This window comes from Gorilla gorilla, chromosome 3 (assembly GCF_029281585.2).
Source record: "Gorilla gorilla gorilla isolate KB3781 chromosome 3, NHGRI_mGorGor1-v2.1_pri, whole genome shotgun sequence".
NCBI classification, from domain to species: Eukaryota; Metazoa; Chordata; class Mammalia; order Primates; family Hominidae; genus Gorilla; species Gorilla gorilla.
This window is the reverse complement of record NC_073227.2, coordinates 21697245-21703345: the sequence shown is the minus strand read 5'-3', so window position 1 is coordinate 21703345 and position 6101 is coordinate 21697245. Positions and strand designations below refer to the sequence as shown.

The following is a 6101-nucleotide window of genomic DNA, read 5'->3' as shown; positions in this document are numbered from 1 at the left end:
TTTGTGGTTTATACTTTCACTTTATCGTATATTTTGATAAACAGTTTTAAATTTTAATAAAATTTTCTTGATGTTCTTTTATGAAGAATTCTTTGTGTCTTCATTATGAAATTCTTCTCCATCCTAAGATAAGAAAGGCAGTCTCCTCATGGTATTTGAGGTTTCTTTCACATTTAGATTCGTATTCAACTGGAATTTATTTTTTTTTGTGTATAATGAAATGTAGAGTTCCAATTTCATTTCTTTTCCTATATGTTTCCAACTGTCACCCCTTTCCTCTTTGATACACTACTGGATACGCTCTCTCATATATAAAGTTTCATGTATCTGGCAGCCTATTTCTTGGCTCTCCAATGTTATTGTGGTGAATTTGTTTATCCTTGCACCAATAATATACTGTATCTTAATTATAACTTTATACAAAGTCTTGATATACGGTAAGGAAAGTTCTAGGATCTTCTTCTTCTGGAATATCTTGCCTGTCCTTGGATCTCTACCTTCCATATGTGCCATTTCAAATTCTATGAAAAATCTTATTAGAATTGCATTAACTTTGTAGATCATTTGGTAGAATTGATATATTTTATTGTTTTTCTATCCATGGATATGAGATGTCTCTCCATTTATCTAGTTTTTATTTAATGTATTTTATTGTTTTTAAAATTTTCCCCCATAAAATACAATATTTGCTTTGAGATTAATTCCAGACATTGCACAATACAGTTGCAATTATAAATAGTCCTAAAAAAGTATGTTGCCCATTAATGATCCCTTCATGTCTTGCCCCTCCTCTTGCTTCTCCTGGCTATTGTCATGTGTTTATTCTTACACATGAAGTTCAGCATCATTCTGTCAACCAGAAAAAAAAAAAAAGTCAGGAAGGTTTTGATAGAAAGTGGGCTCTCTCTCTATATATATATTTATGTGTATATATACATATATTTATGTGTGTATATATATATATATATTTTTTTTTTTGAGACGGAGTCTTGCTCTGTCACCCAGGCTGGAGTGCAGTGGCGCGATTGGCTCCACTGCAACCTCTGCCTCCCGGGTTCAAGAGATTCTCCTGCTTCAGTCTCCCAAGTAGCTGGAACTACAGGCATATGCCTCCATGCCCAGCTAATTTTTGTATTTTTAGTAGAGACGGGTTTTCACCATGTTGGCCAGGATGGTCTCAATCTCCTAACCTCGTGATTCGCCCGTCTCAGCCTCCCAAAGTGCTGGGATTACAGGCGTGAGCCACGACACCTGACCGGGCTTAATATATTTTTGTGTACGGAAGTCATGTTTTTATAATGGTGACAACAATATGTGAAAATTGAAGTTTCAAGTAGAGACCATGAGATATAGTAGATGAGCTACTCCTAGATTAAATCATCAAATGCAGATGTCAAAACTTATGTCCAAGAACCAGTTCCATGACTGTTGTTGCATGCCTCACCCATCTCAAGAGTATAAAATGTAGATGGAGGATTTGTTTTTTTTTTTTTTTGAGAGAAGAGTGCTAATTGTGGACAGAGATTTCCTTTGGAAGAGTGGTAGGCTGTACTGAGGAGCACTCATCATAGTATTCCCAAATTGGGAACAACCTGTATGTCCATCAACAGTACAGTGGATAAATTGTAGTGGATTCATACAATGGAATAGTACATGGCAATAGAAAATATACACTTCTGATGCACATAACAACATGGATGACTTTATAGAATACTATTGAGTGAAAATAGCTAGATGCCAAAGAGAACATACTACCTGTAATCTATTTGTATGACGTTTACAAGCTGGTAAAACTAATGTACAGGACTAGAGATCATAATAGTAATCTTTGAGGAGGTAATAACCGAGAGGTGGCATGAGGGAGTCTGCTGGGATTCTGAATTGTTCTATGTCTTGATTCAGATGGTGGTTAAACATACAACATGCACATGTATATCTATGTAGATGTGCATACAACCCATGGGAGAACAGAATTTTAGGAAGAAAGCCTTATTTTTTTAAATTTTGTCCTCAAGGAGTTTAACAAACCAATTAATTCTAGGGATTAGTTCTATATTTTTCTTAGTTTTTCAGCAGAACTATAGAAATACAGAAATACCAAGTGTACAACCTGGAAGCATGGCCAGTATTTAGCCTTACTCAGACATTAGTCCTAGGATCTACATCTTCAAAATTGTGAAATAGTGCAAAAAGATGAAGAAAACTGATGGATGACATTGGATTTGTTAAGAAGATGTCAGAGACTGGTAGTTTCTGAAATTAGTTCCTTCCTTGATTCATTTACCATTTTCCCACCTTCATTAGTGATGAATAATAATGTTAAGATATTTTTACTCTATTTCATCTGTCACCTGTTTTACTATCTTTTTAATGTACCAGAATCTGAAATTGTCTTGATGATTTACTAAATATCTGTGTTCATCCTTATATTAGTTATCTATGGCTATTGTAAAAAATTACCATAAACTTGGTAACTTAAAAGAACATAAATTTATTCTCACAGATCTTGAGGTCATAAGTCCTAAATCAGTGTCACTGCACTGAAATCAAAGTGTCAGCAGGGCTGGGCTACCTCCAGAAGCCTGAGGATAATTTGTTTTTTGCCTCTTCCAGCTGCTAGTGGCTGCCAGCACTCATTGGCTAGTGGCTGCATCATTCCAGTCTCTGTCTCTGTGGTTATATTGCCTTCTCTCTTATAAGGATACATGTGATTGCATTGAGGGCCCACCAAATAATCCTGGATAATCTTCCCATCTGAAAATCCTTAACTTAATCACACCTGAAAGATGCTTTTCCAAATAAGGTAACATTTACAGTTTCCAAGGATTAGGACCTGATATCTTCATGTGGCTATTATTCAGCCTACATATCCCTCTACCAGAATGTAAATTCCATGGGAACAGAGCTTTTGTATATTTTTTTTCACTTATGTGTTTTCAGTGTTTACAGAAGTTGTGAACAAGAATGCCTGGTACACAGTAGACAGTCACTAAATATTTGTAAATTTAATTAAGTTTTGTTTGTTTGTTTATTTTTGGAGACAGGGTCTCATTGTGTCATCCATGCTGGAGTGCAGCGGCATGATCACTGCTCACTGTAGCCTTGACCTCCCAGGCTCAAGTGATCTTCCTACCTCAGCCTCCCAAGTAGCTGGGACCACAGGCGCCTACCACTATGCTTGGCTGGGTAATTTTTGTTTTTTAAAGTTCTTTTAGAGACAGGATCTCCCTATGTTGCCCAGGCTGGTCATGAACTCCTGGGCTCACGTAACCCTCCTGCCTCGGCCTCCCAAAGTGCTGGGATCACAGGTATAAGCCACCATGTCTAGCAGTCACTAAGTATTAATGAATCACTTTGATCATCTTCCTGTGGAACGGGGAGTTTTCGTTTTATTGAGAAAGACATACCTATTACCATTAGCTGTAATTTATAGTGATAAATTTTGGCTCATCATCAGAGATAATATTTTAATAACCAGGCCTATCCATCTACAGGCCAGGTTGCTTCATAAAGGAAGAAACTCCTTGAATGTGGACGTATTCAAATAAGGTTTGAATAATCATCTGTTAGAGATGCTATAAAAGATATTTTATACAATGTCTAGAATTCTTATAAACCTTTTGTCTATTAGTTTTAAAATGACTGAAGACCATTCCTCTAATTTTTGACCCTGTTAAGAGCATTGTACATGAGAATCCACAAAGATATATTCTTTTTGGTGGATCAGCTCTATGTTTCTTTAGGATGTCAGAGTATCATACTGGAAGCTCTCAATGCTAACATGGTCCTCCTCACATAGAGTTTTTTTCTCTTTTTCTTTATAAAAATGGCTCTAAGTCTTTAAATTCTAACTTTTAACCCAGAAACTTGCCATATGTGTAAAATATGACCACTAAAATAGTGCAACTTTTTGTTTTATATAACACTATCCTATTGATGTACCCATATCCAAATGAATGTTGTCTCTCAATCAAAGCAGTCATCTCAGAAATTGATGAGTGGAAAATGAGAAGCTCTCTTCTAGATTTCCCTTCATATAAAACCACATATGAAAATCAGGCCTATGAGTTCAGCTAAATCTAGTTTTTGGCCGAAGTAGTTATGTCAGTTGGAATTTTTTTGTTTGTAAGTAACACAATTCATCACCAAAGTACCATATTATTATTTCCCATAACAAGAAACCTAGAAGATAGAGTGAACAAAGTGTAGTAGTTCCAAAAATCCTGTTCTTACCCAATAATGACAGCAAAGGAAGGGAGGAGGAGGACTCTCCTGTAACTCTCCTTTTTTCTTTTCCTTTTTTTTAAATGGTGGGGGGAGGGTTCTTTTACAACTGTCTTCCAAAGGACACTGTCTTCTGTCTCATTAGTCCGGTGGATCACATAGCCAGCTAAGGAAGACTGGAAAAGAAATTGTCTTGCATTTTAACTGTCCTCATGGACAAGAAGGGGTTAAGTCTGTCCTCACTGGAAGTAGATTCTTCACACTAACAAGTACATATCCTCTTTCTTCTAATTCTTATGAACAAATCTGGTGAATAGAAAATTGGTGGTGGCAATGGTGGTGGGGGATTGGGGAAAGAATTGGGTACTAATACTTAACTGGGTACCTATAATTGTGGGCCAGCCCTCTCTGCAGATGAAGAGACTGAGGCTCTACATAAGAAACTTGTATAAGGTAAATTGGCTAGAAAGTAGTGACACTTCCAACACGGACCATCATCTAATTATGATGATGATGAGGGTGATAATTACACTGGTTAATATTGAGTGCTTACTACACACCAGGCATTGTGCTATCTACTTTATGCCGATTATTTCATTTAATTTTCAAACCTACACAAAGGCAGTAGTTTGTTTTACAGATGAACAAACTGAGGCTCGAGGACAGATATCTAGTAAACCTGTGATTAAACTCCAGTGTTGCCTCTAGGTCTGGGCATTTCTTTACACTGTTCTGCTTTCCTGTTCTAATGCCCATATGGTCTCCAAGACTACTGCCTCTGGGCTAAGCATTTTGTTAACTTAAGATACTTCATCTGCAAAACGGGGATAATTATACTTTATAATTCCTAATAGTAGTAAAGGTAACAATAAATTTTAAGTGATTAACAATGAAACAACCATAGCAGGACAGCATTATTATTTTTGAATTTACCTCACTAAGTTGTAAATTTCATTTATGCCGTTTACCTAACGCTCCTGGACTGAGATTATCCAGGGCAGCAGTTCTTAAATTTTTTGGACTCAGGGCCTCTCTATAATGTTAAAGAATTACTGTGACCTCCAAAGAGCTTATGTTTATGTGGGTTACACCTATCACTACTGCATTGAAATGAAAACTGAGAAATGTTTAAAAACAACAAACGCAAGCTCCCTTAGCTGCCAGTGATGACGTCGTACACAAAGCGTATCCTCCAGGAAACGGTATACTAGTGAGAGAAGGAACGTGAGAAAGACAGACAAGGTGTCCGTATTATTATGAAAATTGTTCTGAGGTCATCGGGATTTCCAGAGGTCCCTAGACCACACTTTATGAGAACTGCTGCCTTAGGGTAAAGATGGGGTGCCAGGAGGTTGGCGCTCAGTAGCGTCTGATGAACGAACCATGGGAGCCTGGGGTTGTTCAGATGAGGAAACCAAGAGTTAGGCCGAAATAAGCAGCGCCAGAGCTCCACTGTATTCACGGCCGCTACTGAGGCTTCCCAGCAGCCTCGGCCCTTAGCAGCTGTCCCCTCATCCGCCCCGAGGTACCCTCTTCACTGGTCCGGTTTTTCAGGGGCCCTCTCTGGCGCTCTCCGCCAGGCTACGGGAGTCCCGGGTGCCCGGAGACAGGCCCCGCCCCGCCGCCGGTCCTCGAACTCCTGGCTGCCAGGCAACCCTGGCGCGTAGCCCGGGCGTCACTGCTCCACCCCGTCAGGCTGAACCATTCCCTTCAGAGACTTTCTTAAGAGGGAAGGAGAAAAGGGAATTTGATGGAACGCCTGAAAGCTGCTCTGCTCCCGTTTTCTCTCCTTAATTTGAACGAACACTTCTTTTCTTCTTCTAGCCAACTGTCTCCTGAAGGGCAACGCAGCGCCTCGCCTCTCCCGCCGGAATGTC

At 38.8% G+C, this 6101-nt stretch overlaps 1 long non-coding RNA gene across 1 annotated transcript; it reads right to left on the bottom strand.

Moving 5' to 3' along the window:
* Positions 1–673: 673 nt before the first annotated feature.
* Positions 674–5855, bottom strand: LOC129533159 (uncharacterized). The gene is made up of 3 exons (XR_008679203.2): positions 5158–5855; positions 4234–4400; positions 674–849 (listed from the first exon to the last, which is right to left on the bottom strand). It is a non-coding gene; the product is annotated as an uncharacterized lncRNA (long non-coding RNA).
* Between the last annotated feature and the right edge of the window lie 246 nt (positions 5856–6101).